The 25733-nt window shown below is 46.0% G+C and overlaps 1 protein-coding gene across 1 annotated transcript in view; it reads left to right on the plus strand.

The window, feature by feature from the left end:
• The first annotated feature begins 23723 nt into the window (after positions 1 to 23723).
• Positions 23724 to 25733, plus strand: part of mtm1 (myotubularin 1) — an 85867-nt gene continuing 83857 nt past the window's right edge. Inside the window, exon 1 of the mRNA XM_078412176.1 lies at positions 23724 to 23826. The gene's annotated coding sequence lies outside the window, so the exon portion shown is untranslated. The remainder of the gene's footprint in view (positions 23827 to 25733) is intronic.

Genomic DNA, 25733 nt, shown 5'->3' on the forward strand with positions numbered 1-25733 from the left:
AAGGTAAGTAAGCCTACTGTAGTTGTTTGTTTACCGGCAGGCATGAAGTCACTTCACATTGGCCTTCTTCCCACTGTTAGGACTGCAAGCGTTTGTTTTACGTATTGCATAACTTTGCTTCTGTATTCAATGGGAGCGAATGCCTGGCATTCCAGCTACTCTAAATGTGCTACTGGTTTACTTTAAGCTATTTTTAACAGGCCACTTACTTGTGCCTAAGCCTGGGTGTGCTATTTGACCTGAGCATTGTAAAATTGCACAGGAAAAGTGCTGGGGTGGAAGAGCGCACAGCTTTAAGGAAGTCCTTCTGGGTCAGAAAACTGGGTGGGTTCCATCACTATTGTGAGTTCCACCCCATTCAGTTTTCCTGTGATTGCCGTGCCTTGAAGTCCAACATGGCTCGATGCACTACCAGGAAAATCCGTTGCCATGTTTTTTGTTTGATTTGGATTTCGTCCATGAGCCTTTCTCAGATATTCATGGTATTGCCTTTGTTTTCAACTGCCCGATAACAACTTTACCCTGCCCCAACAGTCTGCCCCTTGCCTGTACAAAGAGATTTGAAGATTAAAGCAAAAGTTGTCCCATGCATGTTAGGATTTGCAGTTGCAGAGCTGGTTTAAGCGTAATGTGCACCGAATATTTAATAGGTTTTAACCAGAGATATTTCGCTTGGGCATCTTACAACCCAGTGGTATGAATATTGATTTCACTAATTTCAAGTAACCCCTGCATCCCCTCTCTCTCCGCCCCTCCCCAACTCTTGTCGGCCAGCCAGTTTCACTGTTTGCATCCATATATCCCTCTTCCACAGCCAACAATGGACCATTGTGGGCTCCACCTTTCCTTGGTCATCGGTGCCGGCTCTGATTTGTTCTGAACCTTTTCATACCTCTAGTTTCCCTATCCCCTGACTCTCAGTCTGAGGAAGGGTTTCGACCCCAAATCATCACCCATTCCTTTTCTCCAGGGATGCTGCCTGACCCATTGAGTTACTCCAGCATTTTATGTAAACCTGCATCTGCAGTTCTTTCCTACACATGGATTAATACTATTTGTCAATCAAAAACCCTCCTTCCCCCCATCTCTGCAGAGTCACGATGTAATGACTGCGGAAACAGGCCCTTCAGCCCAACTTGCCCACACCGACCAACATGCCCCCATCGACACTAGTCCCACCTGCCCACACCGACCAACATGCCCCATCTACACTAGTCCCACCCGCCTACACCGGCCAACATGCCCCATCTACACTAGTCCCACCTGCCCACACCGACCAACATGCCCCATCTACACTAGTCCCCCCTGCCTGCAAATCCCTCTAAACCTATTCTATCCATGTATCTATTATCTAAATGCTTCTTAAATGTTGCGATAGTGCCTGAAAATATGTAATTATTGGAATCGTTGCAACTACCAGATGGACAGTTAGCGTGTGATCGTACATGGAGGGCAATGGTGGTTATCGCCCTGGGTGGTACAGGACATCAATACGTGGCTGTAGGGTTGGGTCTGCAATCGCCCACGACAGTCCCTAAAGAAGGCAGTTGTGGAGGTCAGCACACAGTTAAACAGGCACAGTATTTAGCTCGAGTGGGGTGGTGGCTGGGCTGGAGATGTGAGGCAGAGCTTGTCTCCTCAGATGCTGACCCAGCCGCTTGGCTGCTCCTGATGTCTTAAACAAAACACTTACCGTGGTTTGCTGTGTTGCGATGAGTGTTTGTCTCTGTATGTGATCCTCCACAGTCTATTGAATTGTTTTCACAACATGACCAAATATCAGCAACCCAGATAACGGGCAAATCCTCTGTTATATTCCCTTCTCCATTTTCATGTTTTATCACATCCACGGTTACCACGGACAGTTTGGCCCCTTGGACCTGTGTTTCACCTGTGAGGTTATAGACAATAGACAATAGACAATAGGTGCAGGAGTAGGCCATTCAGCCCTTCGAGCCAGCACCGCCATTCAATGCGATCATGGCTGATCACTCTCAATCAGTACCCCGTTCCTGCCTTCTCCCCATACCCCCTCACTCCGCTATCCTTAAGAGCTCTATCCAGCTCTCTCTTGAAAGCATCCAACGAACTGGCCTCCACTGCCTTCTGAGGCAGAGAATTCCACACCTTCACCACCCTCTGACTGAAAAAGTTCTTCCTCATCTCGGTTCTAAATGGCCTACCCCTTATTCTTAAACTGTGGCCCCTTGTTCTGGACTCCCCCAACATTGGGAACATGTTATCTGCCTCTAATGTGTCCAATCCCCTAATTATCTTATATGTTTCAATAAGATCCCCCCTCATCCTTCTAAATTCCAGTGTATACAAGCCCAATCGCTCCAGCCTTTCAACATACGACAGTCCCGCCATTCCGGGAATTAACCTAGTGAACCTACGCTGCACGCCCTCCATAGCAAGAATATCCTTCCTCAAATTTGGAGACCAAAACTGCACACAGTACTCCAGGTGCGGTCTCACCAGGGCCCGGTACAACTGTAGAAGGACCTCTTTACTCCTATACTCAACTCCTCTTGTTACGAAGGCCAACATTCCATTGGCTTTCTTCACTGCCTGCTGTACCTGCATGCTTCCTTTCATTGACTGATGCACTAGGACACCCAGATCTCGTTGAACTCCCCCTCCTCCTAACTTGACACCATTCAGATAATAATCTGCCTTTCTATTCTTACTTCCAAAGTGAATAACCTCACACTTATCTACATTAAACTGCATCTGCCATGTATCCGCCCACTCACACAACCTGTCCAAGTCACCCAGCAGCCTTATTGCATCTTCCTCACAATTCACACTACCCCCCAACTTAGTATCATCTGCAAATTTGCTAATGGTACTTTTAATCCCTTCGTCTAAGTCATTAATGTATATCGTAAATAGCTGGGGTCCCAGCACCGAACCTTGCGGTACCCCACTGGTCACTGCCTGCCATTCCGAAAGGGACCCATTTATCCCCACTCTTTGCTTTCTGTCTGTCAACCAATTTTCTATCCATGTCAGTACCCTACCCCCAATACCATGTGCCCTAATTTTGCCCACTAATCTCCTTTGTGGGACCTTGTCGAAGGCTTTCTGAAAGTCGAGGTACACCACATCCACTGACTCTCCCTTGTCAATTTTCCTAGTTACATCCTCAAAAAATTCCAGTAGATTTGTCAAGCATGATTTCCCCTTCATAAATCCATGCTGACTCGGAATGATCCCGTTACTGCTATCCAAATGCTCAGCAATTTCGTCTTTTATAATTGACTCCAGCATCTTCCCCACCACTGATGTCAGACTAACTGGTCTATAATTACCCGTTTTCTCTCTCCCTCCTTTCTTAAAAAGTGGGATAACATTTGCTATCCTCCAATCCACAGGAACTGATCCTGAATCTATAGAACATTGAAAAATGATCTCCAATGCTTCCACTATTTCTAGAGCCACCTCCTTAAGTACCCTGGGATGCAGACCATCAGGCCCTGGGGATTTATCAGCCTTCAATCCCATCAGTCTACCCAAAACCATTTCCTGCCTAATGTCGATTTCCTTCAGTTCCTCCATCACCCTAGGTTCTCCGGCCCCTAGAACATTTGGGAGATTGTGTGTATCTTCCTCAGTGAAGACAGATCCAAAGTAACGGTTTAACTCGTCTGCCATTTCTTTGTTCCCCATAATAAATTCCCCTGCTTCTGTCTTCAAGGGACCCACATTTGCCTTGACTATTTTTTTCCTCTTCAAGTACCTAAAAAAACTTTTGCTATCCTCCTTTATATTATTGGCTAGTTTACCCTCGTACCTCATCTTTTCTCCCCGTATTGCCTTTTTAGTTAACTTTTGTTGCTCTTTAAAAGAGTCCCAATCCTCTGTCTTCCCACTCTTCTTTGCTATGTTATACTTCCTCTCCTTAATTTTTATGCTGTCCCTGACTTCCCTTGTCAGCCACAGGTGTCTCTTACTCCCCTTAGAGTCCTTCCACCTCTTTGGAATAAATTGATCCTGCAACCTCTGCATTATTCCCAGGAATACCTGCCATTGCTGTTCTACCGTCTTCCCTGCTAGGGCCTCCTTCCAGTCAATTTTGGCCAGCTCCTGCCTCATGCCTCTGTAATCCCCTTTGCTATACTGTAATACCGACACTTCCGATTTTCCCTTCTGCCTTTCCATTTGCAGAGTAAAACTTATCATGTTGTGATCACTGCCTCCTAATGGCTCTTTTACCTCTAGTCCCCTTATCAGATCAGGATCATTACACAACACTAAATCCAGAATTGCCTTCTCCCTGGTAGGCTCCAGTACAAGCTGTTCTAAGAATCCATCTCGAAGGCACTCTACAAACTCTCTTTCCTGGGGTCCATTTCCAACCTGATTTTCCCAGTCTACCTGCATGTTGAAATCTCCCATAACCACCGTAGTATTACATTTTTGACACGCCAATTTTATCTCCTGATTCAACTTGCACCCTATGTCGAGGCTACTGTTTGGGGGCCTATAGATAACTCCCATTAGGGTCTTTTTACCCTTACAATTCCTCATTTCTATCCATACTGATTCAACATCTCCTGATTCTATGTCACCCCTTGCAAGGGAATGAATATCATTCCTTACCATCAGAGCAACCCCACCCCCTCTGCCCACCTGTCTGTCTTTTCTATACGTTGTGTACCCCTGAATATTCAGTTCCCAGCCCTGGTCCTCTTGTAGCCATGTCTCAGTGATCCCTACAACATCATACTTGCCCATGACTAACTGAGCCTCAAGCTCGTCCACTTTATTTTTTATACTACGCGCATTTAAGTACAACACTTTAACTTCTGTATTTACCTCCCCTCTCACATCGTTCACAATTGGCCCTGCCCTTAATTTCTTTTCCCCTCTAGAACTTCTGTTCCCATTCTTCCGAGAGTCTTTTGCAATATCTCCTGTATTCCCTTTTACCTCATCTTCATATTCACAATTTGTTAACCCCTCCCCCCCACTACTTAGTTTAAAGCCACAGGTGTCGCACTAGCAAACCTGCCTGCCAGAATGTTTGTCCCCCTGCTGTTAAGATGCAACCCGTCCCTTTTGTACAAGTCACCGCTAGCCCAGAAGAGATCCCAGTGGTCCAGAAATCTAAATCCCTGCTCTCTGCACCAGCCCCTCAGCCATAAATTCATACCCTCTATCTCTCTGTTCCTGGCCTCACCAGCACGAGGTACCGGTAGCAGTCCAGAGATAACCACCTTCGACGTCCTACTTCTCAGTGTTTTTCCCAACTCTCTAAACTCCCGCTGTAGCACCTCCTTCCTCTTCCGCCCGACGTCATTCGTGCCCACGTGCACAACGACTTCAGGTTGATCGCCTTCCCTCACTAGGATTTTCTGAAGCCGGTCAGTGATGTGTTGAACCCTGGCACCAGGGAGGCAACAGACCATCCTCAAGTCCCTCCTGCTGCCACAGAATCTTCTGTCCGTCCCTCGGACGATGGAGTCACCGACCACTACGGCTCTTCCAGACTTCGGTCTCCCCTGTCGAGTATCCTTGCCAACAGGTCCGCCACTCGGACTGGAAACGTCTTCTGCCCCGACAGTTCCCAAGAGGGTATACCTATTTGCAATAGGCACAGCCACTGGGGTCTCCTGTAGTCCACGTCCACTCCCCCCTGAAACAGTCTCCCACCTTCGCTCGACCTGGACCCTTGGCGTGACAGCCTCACAATAGGTCCTGTCCAGGAAACTCTCGCATTCCCGGATGGCCCTGAGGTCATCCAACTGCCTCTCCAACTCCACCACACGTCCCTTCAGGAGCTGCACCTGGACACAGTTCTTGCAGGTGTAGCTCCCAGAAGCTCCAGCGACGTCCCTGTCTTCCCACATCCTGCAGGAAACACACTGCACCAACTTTTCCGCCATCACCTTGTGTCTATAACCAGCTCTGGCTTAAAACAATTGTATCCTCCTCACCTCAGCCTCCTCGCCGAAAACTCACAGCCAAAGACTCGCACTTTTCTCACTGGGCACTTCCCTCACTGGGCTGCACCTGAACAGGGCTGCACCCTTTTGCAAGTCTTGCTTATATGACCAATTAAATTGCCTGATGGCCCTATGCACACTACACCCACATCAACACCCTCACCTTGCCCACAACACACCACACCCACACCCACACCCCCCCACACCCTACCCACACCCACACCCACACCTACACCCACACCCTCCCCACACCCTACCCACACCCACACCCACACCCACACCCCTCCACACCCGCACCCCTCCACACCCGCAACCCCCACACCCGCACCCCTCCACACCCGCAACCCCCACACCCACACACACCTACACCCCCCCACACCCGCAACCCCCACACCCACACCCCTCCACACCCACACCCCCCCACACCCGCACCCCTCCACACCCGCAACCCCCACACCCACACCCCTCCACACCCACACCCCTCCACACCCGCACCCCTCCACACCCGCAACCCCCACACCCAAACCCCTCCACACCCACACCCTACCCACACCCATACCCCTCCACACCCGCACCCTCCACACCCACACCCCTCCACACCCACACCCCTCCACACCCACACCCCCCCACACCCGCACCCTCCACACCCACACCCCCCCACACCCGCACCCTCCACACCCACACCCCCCCACACCCGCACCCTCCACACCCACACCCCCCCACACCCGCACCCTCCACACCCACACACCCACACACCCGCACCCCCCACACCCACACCCCTCCACACCCACACCTCTCCACACCCACACCCCTCCACACCCACACCCCCCCACTACCACAGATGTCTGCGGAGGTCAAGTCATTGGGTACTTTTAAAGCGGAGCTTCACAGATTATGCGTCAGTAAGGCCGTCAAGGGTTACTGGGGCGGGAGGCAGGAGAGTGGGGTTGAGAGGGAAAGATAGATCAGCCATGATTGAATGGTGGAGTAGACACAAGAGGCCAAATGGCCTAATGCTGCTCCTATGACTTGTGAATTTATGAAATTGGTGCCATTAGATTAAGAGAATGCAAACAAAGGAACTTAAAGACGGTGAGACATACAGGGGTTGTGGGACATGCCCAGTTCGCCAAGCTTTTCTAGTTGTTTCTACTGGAGTTGTAGAAAATTATAGGAAAGAAAACACTTCCTAACATTTCATCATTCTCAAAACAGCAATGTAATTAGCCCGTTGAGAAGTAACATTTCTCATTTCTGTGGCACGGTGGTGCAGCGGTAGAGTTGCTGTTTTACGGTGAATGCAGCGCCGGAGACTCAGGTTCGATCCTGACTACGGGCGCCGTCTGTACGGAGTTTGTACGTTCTCCCCGTGACCTGTGTGGGTTTTCTCCGAGATCTTCGGTTTCCTCCCACACTCCAAAGACGTACAGGTATGTAGATTAATTGGCTGGGCAAATGTAAAAAAAAATTGTCCCTAGTGTGTGTAGGATAGTGTTAATGTGTGGGGATCGCTGGGCGGCGCGGACTCGGTGGGCCGAAGAGCCTGTTTCCGCGCTGTATCTCTAAATCTAAATCTAACCTGATTAGAGTGTCCTGGCATTCATGCAACGACCTCAAACAAGCCTTTCAACATCAGAATAAATAAGAGGATGATTTAAAAGTTGTACTTAAGTGTGAAGTGTTGGAACTTTGTCTTCTGGTGCAAAGGCAGAATGGTCCCTGTAGCAAAAGGGCAAGGATGCCCAAAACAAAACAAGTGGGTGGGTGGGTGGCACAGTGGTGCAGCAGTTGTTACTGCCTTGCAGTGCCAGAGACCCAGGTTTGATCCTAACTGCGGGTGCTGTCTGTATGGAGTTTGTATGTTCTTCCTGTGACCACGTGGGTTTTCTTCCAAAGACTTGTAGGATTGTAGGTTAATTGGCTTCTGTAAATCGTCCCTCGCGTAAGGGATAGAACTAGTGTATGGGTGATCGCTGGTCGGCGTGACCTCGGTAGGCCGAAGTTTCCTCGCTGTGTCTCTAAACTAAACTAAAAGGGTCAAGGATAGGAGGCTGTGAATAGAATTTGAGGAGCTACGGGAAAAGAAGACTTGGGAATGGTGTACTTTGAGTTAGCATGGTTTTGATGGGTTGAAAGGCCTTCATTGATGCTGTTAGAACTCAATGATGTGAAGAGGTTAGACTGAGCTGCCTGGTTCCATGACGTACATTCTACGTCTCTGGTTGTGGTAGGATGTGGAGGGATGACCCAGTTGCCTACTAACAGTTGGGAAGAAACTATCCTGAATCTGGTAGTATGCGTTTTCACACTTCTATACCTTTTGCCTGATGGGGGAGGGGAGAAGAGTTAGTAGCCAAGGTCCTGAACTACTATCTACCTCATTGGTGACCCTTAGGCTATCATACTTTGCTGGTTTTACCTTGCACTAAACGTTATTCCCTTATCATGTAACTACACACTGTAAATAGCTCGATTATAATCATGTTTTGTCATTCTGCTGACTGGTGAGCACACAACAAAAGCTTTTCACTGTACCTCAGTACATGTGACAACAAATTAAAAAACTAACCTAAACTATATTATATGGTCAACAAAGATAATCTCCTATTCTTCTAAACATGAGACTATAAACTAATATAAACTAATCCTACTCAATCCCATCTCATGGGATATCCCAGATATCAATTTATTAAATCTCTTTAAGGCAATTATATCCATCATTAGAGACCAAAAGCTATGTACAGAACAGTGCGATCACTCCAAATCTTTTGCAACAGGGCTTTTTATTGTTATTTTTTTCTTCATAAGTTATGAATGTTTAGTTTGGGTCGAAGGTAGACACAAAATGCTGGAGTCACTCAGCATTTCAGGTCAGGCAGCATCTCAGGAGAGAAGGAATGGGTGACGTTTCGGGTCGAGACCCTTCTTCAGACTGATGTCAGGGGGGAGGGAGGGACAAAGATAGGATGTAGTAGGAGACAGGAAGACTAGTGAGAGAACTGGGAAGGGGGAGGGGATAGAGAGGGACAGAGGGACTATCTGAAGTTAGAGAAGTCAATGTTCATACCGCTGGGGTGTAAACTACTCAAACGAAATATGCTTGGGCAGTTTATTTCTCATATTTCGCTGAGTTACTCCAGCATTTTGTATCTACCTTCGATTTAAACCAGCATCTGCAGTTTTTTTTCCTACACAATGTTTAGTTTAGTTTAGTGATACAGCGCAGAAACAGGCCCTTCGGCCCTCCGAGTCCGCACTGACCAGCAATCCCCGCACATTAACACTATCCTACACACACTAGGGACAATTTACACATACACCAAGCCAATTAACCTACAAACCTGTACATCTTTGGAGTGCGGGAGGAAACCAAAGATCTCGGCGAAAACCCATGCGGTCAAGGTAAGGACGTACAAACTCCGTACAGACGGCACCCGTAGTCGGGATCGAACCCGGGTCTCTGGCGCTGCAAGCGCTGTAAGGCAGCAACTCTACCGCTGTGCCTGCGGGCCCGAACCAATGACTCCACCGATCCTTGCCTCCCCCCCCCGGCCACCAACAGGCTCAGGCCTTCAACTCACCTGGATTCCAGGCCCATTCAAGACCGAGAAACTGAACCCAAAATGTTACCTATCCATTTTCTCTTGAGATGCTGCTTGAGCAGCTGCCTTACTTCAGCACTTTGTATTCTTTTGTGTCTTAACCGGCAACTGAAGTTGTTAGTTTCTAATGATAATACCTAACTCAGTTATAGTGGACAATCGGCAATAATGGACATCATTCCTCCCCCTATGGTTGTTATAATGAGGGTTTACTGTACCTATGTCTCAGCTTGAATGAAGGCAAGGAATGAAGTCCAGATGAGGTGACTGGGCAAAGACCAAACTGAGCACCAGTGGTGATGAGAGCAGGGTGCCAGGACTGGCCAAGCCATCCAGTAGGCCCAGCTCATCCATCACAGACCTCGATGGGACCCACGCTGCGAGAACAAGGAGGGACCAGCAAGCAGCCATCGGAGAGTGAGAGGACATGATTTTACCGGGTTGAATGCAAAACAAATCATTTCACTGTACCTTAGGTACATGTGATAATAAAGTATCATTGAACAGATGCCCGGTTGATGACTCACTTTGCAAATGATTAAGGGTAGCCTAATGGCCTGGTGTTCTTATACTCCCATCTCCTTGCAATAAAAGCTAACATGCTGTTTGCCTTCCTAATTGCCCACTGTAGCTGCAGGCAATGGTTGTGATCTGTTGATACTCTATACTCTTTGATGCGCTATTACTTCAGAGACCTTGTGTAGCCAGTGCCTAATAATAATCCTCCCTACTGCAGTGAGATGGGAGCCGTTTTTTGTTCATTCCAGGCGCATCCTTGAAACCATTGAAAGATCTATATTTACTTTTTATTTCAGCCTCCCTCTGCTGTCTTGAAGGTGATTATTTATATATTAGTGTGTGGTTCCATGCTATTGCCCGACAGCCAAACTATTAATGAAGTTAATATTATCAGTGTTAGCAGCCTATATGATCCTGGCAGTGTTGAAATAATGCTTTATTTCCCTTCATCCAATGACGTGTAACCTTCAGCACATCAGCACAGTGATCAGGACATCTTTCAAGATGGTGGCAATGGTAGGTGATGGGGAAAAGTCAGTGTCTGTGAACATTTTCTGTGAACTTGCCCTACGATATGCCTGCTGAGTTACACCAGCATGTTGTGTCTATAAGCCCGAGCGTCCAGGAATCGATATCGGTCTTTTTTTTAAACAAACATATTTATTCAAATATTTAAATAATATATACAGTACAATAAAACCAAAACAGAACCCACCACCATAATATAAGACAAACAGTAAACTATTATACAACTATCTTACAGTCCTTGTCAAGGATGCATTCAAACCCCCCCAGCGGTCCCGGAAATCCCCCAGGGTGCCCGTGGACAGCGGGTATTCCCTCTCCAACCCCACCCGGGTAAGGACGTAACCCTGGAAAAGGGGCAGGCAGCTGACTCGGGCAGAGGCCTCTTGCGCCTGGCGCCGTGACTCGCGGATGGCCAGCTTGGCCAGGCCCAGGAGCAATCCAACCAGGACACGGGGATATCGATCTTGGCGCATGGAAGCGGAGGGGCGGTCACTGGATGCGACGGACGGCGTTTCATAAGTCGTGATCATGGGTCATGTTTTGGCGGAGGTGGCCGCGGGAGGCCCTGCAGCAGCCAATGTGAGTGAGTGGATCGAGCGCAGCCTGCGGCAGCTAGACAGAGCGGCGGTGGAAGGAGCTGGTGGCATAGCGCTGGGCCAGGCCGATCCCTACATCATTGATCCAGTGCCGCCAAGATACTGGGCTTTAATGTGAGAAACAACTATTGCATATCTCCTGAGGCCTAGATCAGATGTTTGAGACTTGGAAGTTGCAAGATGGCGCATGAAGGTGGCAACTCTGCGTACTGTTCCAGAAGAGGATTGATTGTACATGTAGGATCCATTGTACTCACATATGGTATGATTTGATGGACAGCAAGCAGAAGAAGTGTTTCACTGTACACATGACTAGGGTTGCCAACTGTCCCATATTAGCCGGGACATCCCGCAAATTTGGCTAAATTGGTTTGTCCCGTATGGGACCACCCTTGTCCCGCATTAGGCCCGGGGGGCACTATAGGCCTGGACACTGTAGGCCCGGACAGTGTGTGCCTGGGGGCCACTGTAGGGCCTGACAGTGTAGGCCCGGAGCCTGAGCGCCGCCTAACGGAGGTTGCGTAGCAACCCGCCTCCCGGTCTCAGCGGCCGCCAATGGTGGAACGGGGGCACGTGGCCGCTGGCTGGCTGAGGTCACGTGGGAAGCAGGGCGTTGACGTCACCTTTTGTCCCTTATTTGGGAGTGAGAAAGTTGGCAACCCTACACATGACAATCAAGAAACCATTAAGTCGGTGTCCAGTGGTTTTCCAGACAGAACTCAATAAAATTAAGTTAATAGTTAGACTTTTAGAATAGACAAAGTAACATGCCCCTGGATAGAGAGATATACCAGGCCCCCAACCATGCCAAGACTTTAAAATCCAAGCACATTTAAAATACATTTTAATGCATCGATCAGCTTCCTTAATGACCATTTGACGTAGTTGGTAGCACTTATCTTTGAATCTAAACGTATTGGCTTCATGACTGATTTCAGTGAGTTAATTTATATTAGTGGATAAATGTGTCTCTTCATATGTATTTCGTGTCCCGCTCTTTCTCCCATTCAATCCATTTCCCCATCCTTTCTATACCCCTTCGCAGCTTCATTTGGTCTTTCAAAATGAACTTAGTTTTAGTTTAGAGATAAACTAATGGGCGGAAACAGGCTCTTCGGCCCATCGTGTCTATGCCCACCAGTGATCCCCGCATACTAACACTATCCTACACACACTCGGGGACAATTTACAATTTTACTGAAGCCAATGAACCTACAAACCTGTACTTCTTTGGAGTGTGGGAGGAAACCGGGGCACCCGGAGAAAACCCACGTGGTCACAGGGAGAACGTGACCACGCAGAGTCCATACAGACAGCACCTGTAGTCGGGATCAAACCTGGGTCTCTGGCGCTGTAAAGCAACTATTTTACCACTGTGCTACTGTGCAGCCCCTATATAATTGATTTGGGTAACAAGTAGAAATTTTTACACTGCATACTGCCTGCCAGAATCCAAATTACTTAGCTCCACAGTGAGGAGAAGTGATCTCAGTGCGAAACTCCATGTGACATCATTACTTGCTTTCAGCCACTGTGAAAACAATCATTAATTTGCTCTTGTACGTCGATGGTATTGGTTCAATTTTCCTCTCTTTATTAACCAGGTTTACCTGCAGGCCATGTTAAACAGACCTGCCTTTCACAACTTCGAACATTCCTTTGACTTTATTCAAACCCTATAATTGTCTTCATCTCATGGATTTTGTTCCTTTTTTCTCTCTATAATGGCCTCCATTCCTTCCATTGACTGGATTACCTTGACAACCTAGCTCCATTGCAATCCTGGATTCAACCTAATAGACATATTATTTTTGTCCTGTCCATCCCCCCCCCCCCCCCCCCCCCCCCCCCCACCAACTCTGTAACTTAAAACCCACTTATATTCTTTCTTTTCTAGTTCTAATAAAGTCCTTGCCCTGAAACATTAACTATTTTCCTTTTTCCACAAATATGGCCTGGGCTGTTGAACGTTTTCAACTTTTTTTGTTTTTATCTCAAGTTTAATGCATCTGCGGATTTTTAATTTTCCTTAACTTCGTTACCCCTTGCCATCCCTCCCCCACCGAAGTCATACTAGCTTGAAAGTCGTCTTTTTGAGTCTCATTGTCTGTAACTCCTTTTCATCTAGCACACAGCTAACAACGGCCTGTTTCTTTATCATTGTTACTTTTTTTGCATATCTTTCATTCATTTGTTCTATATTTCTCATTTCCTTTTCCCCTGACTCTCAGTCTGAAGAAGGATCTCAACCAGAAACATCACTTTTTTTTTCAAGAGATGCTGTCTGACCCGCTGAGTTACTCCAGCCTTTTGTGTCTGCCTTTTGGTTTAAACCAGCATCTGCAGTTCCTTCCTACTCCCCCATTCCAGCCTCCCCCCATCAACCAACCTCCCCCATCAACTCCATCTACACCGTGCTGGCTGGGAAAAGCACCAAACATGATCTAGGACCATTTTCACCATGGTCATTTCCTCCTTTCCCCTCTCCTAATGTGCAGAAGATACAACTTTGAAAATTCATACCACCAGATTGAGCTGTATAGGAAAGAACTGCAGATGCACGTTTACATCGAAGATGGACGCAAAATGCTGGAGTAACTCAATGGGTCAGGCAGCATCTCTGGAGAGAAGATCTTCAGACTGACGAAGGGTCTCGACCTGAAACGTCACCCATTCTTTCTCTCTGGAGATGCTGCCTGAGTTACTTCAGCATTTTATGTCTACCATTAGATTGAGGGACAGCTTTTTCCCCACTATTGTCAGATTACTCTCATAAGCCTCCCATAAGCAAGGGCATAATCCCAATCTTCCAATCTACCTCATTGTGGACCTTAGACTTCTCTTGAAGTGTAACACTATAATGCTGCAATACTATGTTCTATACTCTGGTACTTTTCTCTTTGCACTACCTGTTGTACTTGTGTCTTTCTTGATTGTACTCGTGTGAAGTATGATTTGATTGGATGACAAGGCTTTTTATTCTATTCTAGTACGTGTGACATTAATAAACCAATTTCACCAACATCAATGGCGGGCGGCACGGTGGCGCAGTGGGTACATTCTCCCCCTGACCATGTGGGTTTTTCTCCAGGAGCTCCTGTTTCCTCCCACATTCCAAAGATGTACAGGTTTTAGGTTAATTGGCTTCTGTGTAAAACAAAATTCCTTAGTGTGTAGTATAGTGCTAGTGTACGAGGATCACTGGTTGACGCGGACTCGGTGGGCCAAAGGCCATGTTTCCCGCTGAATCTCTAAACTGAACTAAATTAAATAACTACAAAAGTAGCCAGAAGACAATTATTTTACTCTTTACTAATAGAAAAAAAATCATAAATAAATAACAAGGCAGATCCTTTACTTCACATATCTCAAAACAGCAATGCACACATCACTTCAGGGTAGATGAGACAGTCCTTAAACAACAAGAAAACCAATGTTAGTTTTCGAAGGTAACTGGCTTTGGAAAATGGGTTCACAGCCCAGTGAATATCGAGCATTCACAATTGCTGTTAAGCCGTTACAAAAGAAGAACTCTCTTTTATATAGCAAGGCCTTCTGAGGCCCTATACCACACTGCAGATCACAGTCGTTTTGAAGCATAATTACTGTCATAAAGTAAGGAAAACCAGCAGCCAACTTGCTTACATCAATGCCTCACAGTGATGAAGTAAATAACCAGATGCTCTAATTTAATGATTACTGGGTGAGGGTTAATATTATCCAGCACACCAGGAACAGGCTGATCTTCCTCAAGAATTGTTATGCGATATTTTATGTGACTGAGGTTTTGGTTTGACATGTTCCACCTCAAAGATGGAATCAACAATAATGGAGCTGTATCTCAGTACTTTCCAGAAGCGTGTGCCTTGGTTACATTTTAGTTATTTGACCATTAATTACATTTACAACTTTTACATGGAAAAAAATAGTATTTGTTTTGAGCTATAAAGAGCTGGTCAGCACAGTGGCGCAGCGGTAGAGTTACTACCTTACAGCGCCAGAGACCCGGGTTAGATCCTGCCTACGGGTGCTGTCTGTATGGAGTTTGTACATTCTACCTGTGAAGGGGTGGGTTTTCTTCGGGTACTCCGGTTTCCTCCCATACGCCAAAAATGTGCAGGTTTATAGGTTAATTGGCTTCGGTTAAAAAATTGTAAATTGTTCCTAGTGTGTAGGATAGTGCTAGTGTACGGGTTGATTGATGGTCGGCGCGGACTCGGTGGGCTGAAAGGCCAGAGACCCAGGTTCGATCCTGACAGCGGGCGCTTGTCTGTACGGAGTTTGTACATTCTCCCTTTGACCTACATGGCTTTTCTCTGAGATCTTCGGTTTCCTCCCACACTCCAAAGATGTACAGGTTTGTAGGTTAATTGGCTTGGTATTCATTTTAAATTTGTCCCTAGTGAATGTAGGATAGTGTTAATGTGCGAGGATCGCTGGTCGGCACGGACTCAGTGGGCCCGAATGGCCTGTTTCCGCGTTGTATATCAAATACAAGAGAGAATTAATGTGAGGAAGAATCTTCAGCCTGAAATATTAACCCTTTTTCTCCCAAATCTGTCTGATCTACTGCTTGTTTCTGGCATTTTCTGTTTTGGTGATAGACATTCTCTAGTTCACTGAACAATGTCTCTGGGATGTTCTTGGTGATGAAGAACTTTCCAGTGTTATGTCCATCCAACCTTCCATTGGCACATCAAAACTTCCACAAAGTTCACTTTCACCTTGTGGTGCTGGAGAAATTGCCTTGGAGAACTAATTGAGACATTCAAAACTGATATTACACAACTTTTCATTTCTTGATCTGATTGTTTGGTTTCTACTGTGCAAGGCTTGAGTTACTTTTAAAAGGGTTCTCAGTTCTCACTTTAAATTAAAAGACGTTTAGTTCTTTGTAACTTTTTTAAAGAGCTCTTCAGCTTTTGATTTTTATAATGACATATCAAATTCTCCAAATTTGAAAAAAATGTTAATTCAACTATGTCTAAATGACTGCAGGAAATGTTAATGTTCCAATTCCTCGCAGATACTTTTAAGACTTCCAGATACTTTTTGTTCTTGAAAAATCCTTTTTTTTTCTAGTAGAATCATAGAGATTTAGATCCATGCATCTCTTCGGCCCAACATTTCCATGCTGACCAACTGCCCTGACCGAGCTAGTCCTACATCCTACTTCTCGCTCAGATCATTCCGAACTTTTTCTATCTTTTGGTAAATATCCTAGAACTTTATTTGGCCATTTAACTTCTTTCAACCTGTTTTACCATTCAATGAAATCATGCCCACTCTATGACCAAATTCCATAACCCTACATCCCTTAATGTATTTGGTAATACCATTTTCATATTCAAAATTACCAATTGATGTTGCAACAGCCATCATTCGTAGATTTTCATAATCCTCTGTATGTAGAAACATTTCCAAATGTCCTTTATGAGTGTGTGTGTGTGTGGTTGGTTGGTTGGTTGGTTGGTTGGTTGGTTGGTTGGTTGGTTGGTTGGTTGGTTGGTTGGTTGGTTGGTTGGTTGGTTGGTTGGTTGGTTGGTTGGTTGGTTGGTTGGTTGGTTGGTTGGTTGGTTGGTTGGTTGGTTGGTTGGTTGGTTGGTTGGTTGGTTGGTTGGTTGGTTGGTTGGTTGGTTGGTTGGTTGGTTGGTTGGTTGGTTGGTTGGTTGGTTGGTTGGTTGGTTGGTTGGTTGGTTGGTTGGTTGGTTGGTTGGTTGGTTGGTTGGTTGGTTGGTTGGTTGGTTGGTTGGTTGGTTGGTTGGTTGGTTGGTTGGTTGGTTGGTTGGTTGGTTGGTTGGTTGGTTGGTTGGTTGGTTGGTTGGTTGGTTGGTTGGTTGGTTGGTTGGTTGGTTGGTTGGTTGGTTGGTTGGTTGGTTGGTTGGTTGGTTGGTTGGTTGGTTGGTTGGTTGGTTGGTTGGTTGGTTGGTTGGTTGGTTGGTTGGTTGGTTGGTTGGTTGGTTGGTTGGTTGGTTGGTTGGTTGGTTGGTTGGTTGGTTGGTTGGTTGGTTGGTTGGTTGGTTGGTTGGTTGGTTGGTTGGTTGGTTGGTTGGTTGGTTGGTTGGTTGGTTGGTTGGTTGGTTGGTTGGTTGGTTGGTTGGTTGGTTGGTTGGTTGGTTGGTTGGTTGGTTGGTTGGTTGGTTGGTTGGTTGGTTGGTTGGTTGGTTGGTTGGTTGGTTGGTTGGTTGGTTGGTTGGTTGGTTGGTTGGTTGGTTGGTTGGTTGGTTGGTTGGTTGGTTGGTTGGTTGGTTGGTTGGTTGGTTGGTTGGTTGGTTGGTTGGTTGGTTGGTTGGTTGGTTGGTTGGTTGGTTGGTTGGTTGGTTGGTTGGTTGGTTGGTTGGTTGGTTGGTTGGTTGGTTGGTTGGTTGGTTGGTTGGTTGGTTGGTTGGTTGGTTGGTTGGTTGGTTGGTTGGTTGGTTGGTTGGTTGGTTGGTTGGTTGGTTGGTTGGTTGGTTGGTTGGTTGGTTGGTTGGTTGGTTGGTTGGTTGGTTGGTTGGTTGGTTGGTTGGTTGGTTGGTTGGTTGGTTGGTTGGTTGGTTGGTTGGTTGGTTGGTTGGTTGGTTGGTTGGTTGGTTGGTTGGTTGGTTGGTTGGTTGGTTGGTTGGTTGGTTGGTTGGTTGGTTGGTTGGTTGGTTGGTTGGTTGGTTGGTTGGTTGGTTGGTTGGTTGGTTGGTTGGTTGGTTGGTTGGTTGGTTGGTTGGTTGGTTGGTTGGTTGGTTGGTTGGTTGGTTGGTTGGTTGGTTGGTTGGTTGGTTGGTTGGTTGGTTGGTTGGTTGGTTGGTTGGTTGGTTGGTTGGTTGGTTGGTTGGTTGGTTGGTTGGTTGGTTGGTTGGTTGGTTGGTTGGTTGGTTGGTTGGTTGGTTGGTTGGTTGGTTGGTTGGTTGGTTGGTTGGTTGGTTGGTTGGTTGGTTGGTTGGTTGGTTGGTTGGTTGGTTGGTTGGTTGGTTGGTTGGTTGGTTGGTTGGTTGGTTGGTTGGTTGGTTGGTTGGTTGGTTGGTTCTCTCCCCCCCCCCCCCCTCTCCTTCGACAAACACATCACCAAGACAGCCTTCTTCCACCTCAAAAACATCGCCCGTCTCCGTCCATCCCTCTCCTCCACAGCTGCAGAAACCCTCACCCACGCCTTCATCATCTCCTGTCTGGACTACTGCAACAGCCTCCTCTATGGCTCACCCTAAAAAAGTCATCAGTAAACTTCAATACATTCAAAACTCCGCTGCCCGTCTACTCACCCACTCCCCGATCCGTGACCATATCACCCCCATCCTTTACAAGCTCCACTGGCTCCCCATCCCTCAGAGAATCCAGTACAAAATCCTCCTCATGACCTACAAAGCCCTCCATAACCTGGCCCCATCCTACCTGACTGACCTCCTCCACAGACACACTCCCACCTGCACCCTCCGCTCTGCTGCTGCCAACCTCCTGTCCCCCACCATCCGGACCAAACTCAGATCCTGGGGGGACAGGGCTTTCTCCATCGCTGCTCCCACCCTCTGGAACTCACTACCCCAAACCGTCAGAGACTCCTCCTCACTCACCACATTCAAAACATCACTGAAGTCTCACCTGTTCAGCACTGCCTTCAACCACTGACCGTCACCTCACCTTCTGTCTCCTTTTTCTGTTCGTTTACTTATTTATCTATTTATTTTCTTCTCTATGTTCTAGTAATCCCTGTAAAGCGTCTTTGAGTGTTTGAAAAGCACTATATAAATGTAATGCATTATTATTATTATTATTATTATTATATGTGTGTATATGTATATATGTGTGTATATGTATATATATATATGTGTGTGTATATGTATATATATATATATATATATGTTGGAAGTAGTTCAGAGATGGCTGACTGGAAGATACCTGGAATGGGAGAAAAGTCTCCTGAGGAGTTGCTGGATGAGCTAAGATGGTTTCTGCTGAGGTTTTGAAGAGAGAGGGCATGATTGGTAAAAGATTACATGGGTGGATGCGGAGAGATGCGGGTCTCTGACGTGTAAGGCAGCAACTCTACTGCTGCGCCAATGTGTCACCCTCAGTAGCCGCTGCCGTGAAGCACCACGATGGCTGAGAAGGCTGAAGAAGGTTGCAACAGGAGGAGACTAAGTAAAGTCATGGAGTCCCTGACCTTGGACGCAGGTCTGCCTCTGTCAAGGACCATGTGTGTGTGTGTTGTCCTTGCACTAGTCTCCCCACCTTAAAAGATGTGATGCATAGGTGTCCACCCAGAGTGATATACCACGTCTAAAGTCTGTCATTCCACGATCAGCCTCTTCACCCATCTCAAGGCCCTCAGAAAGGACCACAAGGACAACAATCTTCATTGATTTCGAGTGATCACCAATGCTGAGATTACCAAACCAAAGTCATGAATTGTCGGTGTCTACCATTTGGTACCCATTAATATCTTGAAAACGTCAATCAATTCACCTAACTAGGTCAGTAATTCATTTTAAATTCCAGGAAATTTAATTTCAGCCAGTGGTTTAATTAAATGCTTTTTGAAAGTCAATAAAAATAATGTCCAAAGATATTCGCATGTCTACCAATTTTGTAACCTCTTCAAAAAATCCATACATTTTGTCAGCCATCATTACAAATCTATCAGTTATGATCAAATAAAAATTGCCGTTATCCGACAGTATTGCCGTCATACTGTAGTATAAGAAAATAACTGCAGATGCTGGTACAAATCGAAGGTATTTATTCACAAAATGCTGGAGTAACTCAGCAGGTCAGGCAGCATCTCGGGAGAGAAGGAATGGGTGACGTTTCGGGTCGAGGCCCTTCTTCAGACTGATGTCAGGGGGGCGGGACAAAGGAAGGATATAGGTGGAGACAGGAAGATAGAGGGAGATCTGGGAAGGAGGAGGGGAAGAGAGGGACAGAGGAACTATCTAAAGTTGGAGAAGTCAATGTTCATACCGCTGAGCTGCAAGCTGCCCAGGCGAAATATGAGGTGCTGTTCCTCCAATATCCGGTGGGCCTCACTATGGCACTGGAGGAGGCCCATGACAGAAAGGTCAGACTGGGAATGGGATACTGTTGTTATACTGTTGTTATTTGTACTTTTGAGCAATTTATCAACAATTGATTTTAGATTAACTGGTTTATAATTCCCTGCTTTCTTTTCTTATCTTTATTTTGGGGAATAAATGGTGGTCGGGAACAATGTGCTCTCCTTGCAAACCAACAACAATATAATTGTCAATTAAATTATGGAAAGTAGAGGTATGTTTGATCAAATGAACACTTTTAATTTTTTTTATCCAATTCAAACACTCCCCTGGATATACTCACATTACAATCATTATTAGATAAGTATGCACATACTATTTAAGATGTTTACAAAATCAGGCTTGGCACTCATTACTAAGTATAATAAGGCCCGACTCCATGGTTGATTTTAGGATGCAATATTTGCAAAAAAAGGCTATCTTCGACACTTTACAGAAATCCACCGACTTTTTGATATGAACTGCATTGCTACCCGTTTAGTTTAGTTTAGAGATACAGCGCGGAAACAGGCCCTTCGGCCCACCGAGTCCGCACCGACCAGCGATCCCCGCACATTAATATTGTCCTACACACACTAGGGACAATTTACACATACACCAAGCCAATTAACCTGTATGTCGTTGGAGAGTGCGAGGAAACCAAAGATCTCGGAGAACACCCACGCGGTCAAGGGGAGAACGTGCAAACTCCGTACAGACAGCACCCGATAGTCGGGTTTGAACCCGGGTCTCCAGCGCTGCAAGCGCTGTAAGGCAGCAACTCTACTGCTGCACCACCGTGGCCGCCATTAGAAAGTTAAAATTGCCCATTTAAACCCCACTAGTTCAGTTGCATGCTTGATTAATTTCTGCAGTTATACATTCTACCACTTCACAGCATCCTCCAGCAGGCCAATATACAATTCCAATGTGTAGGAAGGAACTGCAGATGCTGGTTTACACTGAAGATAGACACAAAATGCTGGAGTAACTCAGCGGGAAAGGGAACATCTCTGGAGACCTTCTTCAGACCATTCTAATTTACAGACTTATATTAAGTGATTTGACTATTAGTATCCCATTTTTGATGTGCAAATCAAGCAGAATTCATCTTCATGCATCCAATGTTAGTGCAGTATTAGATCTATACCTGATGATGCCACTACATGTACATCACATCATACCTGGAGCATCAGCATGTGAACTATGAACTTCATCAAATACTCACAGTAGAAGTATAATACGCGGCGGTATTGTGTTGCATGTATGTTTGCTTCAGGGATAGTGCTAACCTCAGGACTCCCAAGTGGGTACTTTTGAACTGACCGCACAAACATCTTCCAAAGTTCACACAGTGTGGTTAAATCAAGAGGGATTATTTTTTCTGACAGATAGTTGAAGATGTACTCATTCGAGAATTGCCACCACCGACAATACACCGCTCACAACCTTTGAGTCAGATGAGGCCATTATGTGAAACTCTTACCTAAAACAATGCTCAGGTATTTTGTCTGAAGCTTATATTCTTTCCCAGCATCTTTGTTGTTTAGGGAGCAGAAATAGACGGAATTCTGCCTAGATCTCAATGGTGACAGCAAAGAATGGCTACACACCTACTCCTAGATGATCCTTCAGAACTTTCTTCTCTCGCAATATTAGCCAGTCCCTCATATGTGAGAATCATGGTGCCAAAAGGCAGCTCTGTCCCAAAACCAAGATGGACCAACAAGCACTATTGAGGAAAACCATCCAGACAATACTCTCACTTCTGAACAGTTGCTTTGCCTAACCTTTGAAGGTGACAGGTATGAGAAACATCCTATGTGGCTTAAATATGGAATATAGTTCATGATACTTCGAGGAAAAAGGAAGATTGCTGACTGAATTTAACCTCATCTAAAACGAGGATACAGCAACAAAATCTCTGCATTCACTAATATGAAGATGCATGATGGTAAGAATAGCAAACTTGAATTTCTTATACTCCTGCGGGAAAACCAGAATCATGCTCCACGCACAGACCCCATCTTAGGCAATGAATTTCCAAGTTCAGACATTGGATGACTTGAAGATGAACTTGCAGCTGATAATATTCCATTGTTTGTATCCATGTGTAAAAAGCATTGTTTGTTCTGGTAGCCTGGGCTACTGACTGCTATGTTCCTTAGATGCTGCAACAATAATAGAGAGAGGGATGTTTAGCTTTAGGTTTCGGTTCATTATTCATCATGTGTACCGAGGTATGGTAAAAAGATTTGTGTTGCATGCTATCCAATCAAATCAAATAATACTATACATGAGAATGCATTGGGTGGTGACTATTGTGCCAATTTTAAGGCTACTTTATCCTGGATGGTTAAAAAAAGGCACAAGGGGCTGGAATAACTCAACGGGCCACGCAGCATCTCTGGAGAAGATGGATAAGTGACGTTTCAGGTCCGGACTCTTCTTGAGACTGATTGTCGTAGGGGAGTAAGCTAGAAGAAAGGTGGGTGCAAGACAAAGCCCGGCGAGAGATAGTTGGCGCACACGGACATGCAGATGCTGGTTTACAAAAAAAGATACAAAGGGCTGGAGTAATTCAGTGAACATGCATCATCTCTGGAGAACATAAATAGATAGTGTTTTGGATTAGGAGGTTGAGAAGAACTTCCTCAAAGTAAGCATACAAAGGAGGTATATATTAGTGATAGGATCCAGGTGAGGAGGTTTGGATTGGCAGATGGTTGGGCAAAGGCCAGGAATGAAAAGATAAAAGGCTGTGAGATAATGAGAGAAGAAACGTGAATTCTAAAACCGAGGAAAGGATATGTCAAAGGGAAAAGGTGGGGGGAGGATTGTGGGAGGAATAGGTTTGCATCCAGGTGGGGCAAAGAAGGGGGAAAAGGTGGGTGGGAGGTCCATCTACAGTTCCTTGTGACTGCATTATCCTGGATGGTGTAGGAACGTAGAACAGTACATGTGGAAGGAACTACAGATGCTGGTTTATGCCAAAGATGGACACAAAATTCTGGAGTAACTTGACAGATCAGGCAGTATCTCTGGAGAAAAGGAGTAGGTGATGTTTCGGGTCGGAACCCTTCTTAAGACTCCTTTCCTCCAGAGATGCTGCCTGACCCGCTGGGTTACTCCAGCATTTTGTGTCTATTATCCTGCATGGTGTTCAGCTTTCCAGTTATTGGAGCTGCATCTGGAAAAAGTAGAGACCATTCTACTATCACAGTTGTTTTTAATTTCCAGGTTGGTCCACTTTGTTGGTCCACTTTGTTGGTCCACTTTGTTGGTCCACTTTGTTGGTCCAGAGGCTATCAGAACAAAGAAGTCTGAAGAAGGGTCACCCATTCCTTCTCTCCTGAGATGCTGCCTGACCTGCTGAGTTACTCCAGCATTTTGTGAATAAATACCTTCGATTTGAACCAGCATCTGCAGTTATTTTCTTACAGAACAAAGAAGTCAGGTGTGGACTACATCTCCCATGAGCCCGCGGGCCGGTGGGGCCGTCGCGCGTGCGCGGTGTGGGTGGTCAGGTGACGCGGGCAGCGGCGGTGGCTGCAGCAACAGGCGGGCAGGAGGGAGACAGTGGAGGCGGCGGCGGCTTTGGGCCTGCGGGACTCCCGGCCGCGCACAGCAGGTATTCCTCCTCCATTACCCGCGACCGTCGGCGTCCATTCTGCCAGACACTCGCCGTTTATGGTGCTGATTACGGGGTTTAATAGCAAGAGGGCGGGCTGGGCTGGGCTGGGTCAGGTGAGGGGTTGCTGCCGCTCTGGGCCCTCCTGCCTGCAGTCACCTCTCTGCATTGGCACTGGCACTGGCACTGGCACTGCACACACTGGGGCAGGTGTCAGAGTTAACAACACTCCCATGTCAAAGCACCAAACCATCCCGGCAGTGCAGGAGCTGCAGCCAGGCAAAGCAGGCTCCAAACACCCCCTTCGCTTACCCTCCCCTCGCTTGAATCTCTCTTATTGTGATTGTGTACCTTTCTCCCACCAACTAACTGTAAATGCCAGGAAGAATTAAGATTAATTTTGTCATTTCACCCATTTTGGCTGCCCTCTGGGTGTTGTGCTTCTGATTAAATCTGATCCATCTTTTGTAGATGTCTTCTACCTTTTCATTGAGATCAAAGCAGTGTGTGTGCTCCTTGAAGCCCGAGCAAGAGCAGTGATGTGACAGTTTATGAAACTTGAAGGAAAATTAAATGGAGTTGTGGGGACTGTAATGGTTGTATTATGATGCACTATTATTGTTGCACTATTATGCACTTATTGGTTATTTATTTGTCTTTTTTTATCTACATACGCTGAACTTTTGTTTATTATGAGTTTTATGGAGTACTATGTTTACATATTTGTTGTGCTTCTGCAAATAAGAATTTCATTGTTCTGTTTGGGGACATATAGCAATAAAACTTTCTTGATTCTTGAATAAGATATTGATATTAAGGCGTTGTATGAATGTCAGAAATTGACTCAATAGAAGCAAGAAATGTCAAAAATGTTGCTGAAATATTAAAGTAACACATGATGGGGGGGGGGGGGGGGGGGAAAGAAAATGGGAGCAAAGGACTCAAAGTACTGGAGTAACTCAACAGGTTTTAATTTTGTGTACTAACCAGCATCAGCAGTTCTTTACTTCCGAATGCTAAAGAATGTCTGGAGATCAGGCAACACTTGTGGAGAAAGAATAACAGAGTTATCAATTTAAGTTAATGTCCTTTCATCAGTACAGGGAAAGATTAATGTATTTTAATCCGTAGACAAAAGTTAAGGCTGGTTAGAACAAATGGAATGTCTCTGATAGGGAAATCAGGAGAGACTGAATGACATAAGTGGTGGTGATGTTGGTTGAGAGAGGATGGTGAAGGTTGGTTAATTGCAGATGTTGGAGATACAGAAAAATGAATGAGAACAAAGAAGAAATATGAACTGCTGGGATGGGGATGCAAAACACTGCAGCTGATGGAACTCTGAAATAAAAGAATGCTGCGTAAATCAGTAGGTCGGGTGGAATCAAGCCAAGTGAAAATAGATTGACTGGTCGACTCTAAGGCAAACTGGTTGCATGAAATTGCTGGTGTATTTCTATCATTACAACAAAATGTTTCTCCAAAGGCTTATATTCCTAACTGCCTTGGCTTTGAAGTGCTTTGGGAAGTTGTTTGGATGCCATGCAAAATGAGAAACAAAACTGCAAGTTTTTCTGAAGACACAAGAAACTCCAGATGGTGAAATCTTGGGGAAAAAAAGTGCGGAGGAACTTAGCAGGCCTAGCAGCACTTGTGGAGCCAATGGACCGATAACGTTTTGGGTCGGGTTGCTTCTTTAGATTGCCGGCCGAACTGACAGAGTGGTGGGGGAGGGGAGCTGGGAAAGAGAGGTGGGGATGGGGCAATTGGCACCACGTGAGAGGGGTAATTGGCAGACGGTGGAGATAGTGTCAGATAAGGAAAGAAGCAGAGGAATTAAATCTAAAGATGAGGGAGCGATATGAGTGGATGTGGTCTGGGAAGGGAAACGAGTATATGGTGGGGGG

Source organism: Rhinoraja longicauda, chromosome 15, assembly GCF_053455715.1.
Source record: "Rhinoraja longicauda isolate Sanriku21f chromosome 15, sRhiLon1.1, whole genome shotgun sequence".
Lineage (NCBI taxonomy): Eukaryota > Metazoa > Chordata > Chondrichthyes > Rajiformes > Arhynchobatidae > Rhinoraja > Rhinoraja longicauda.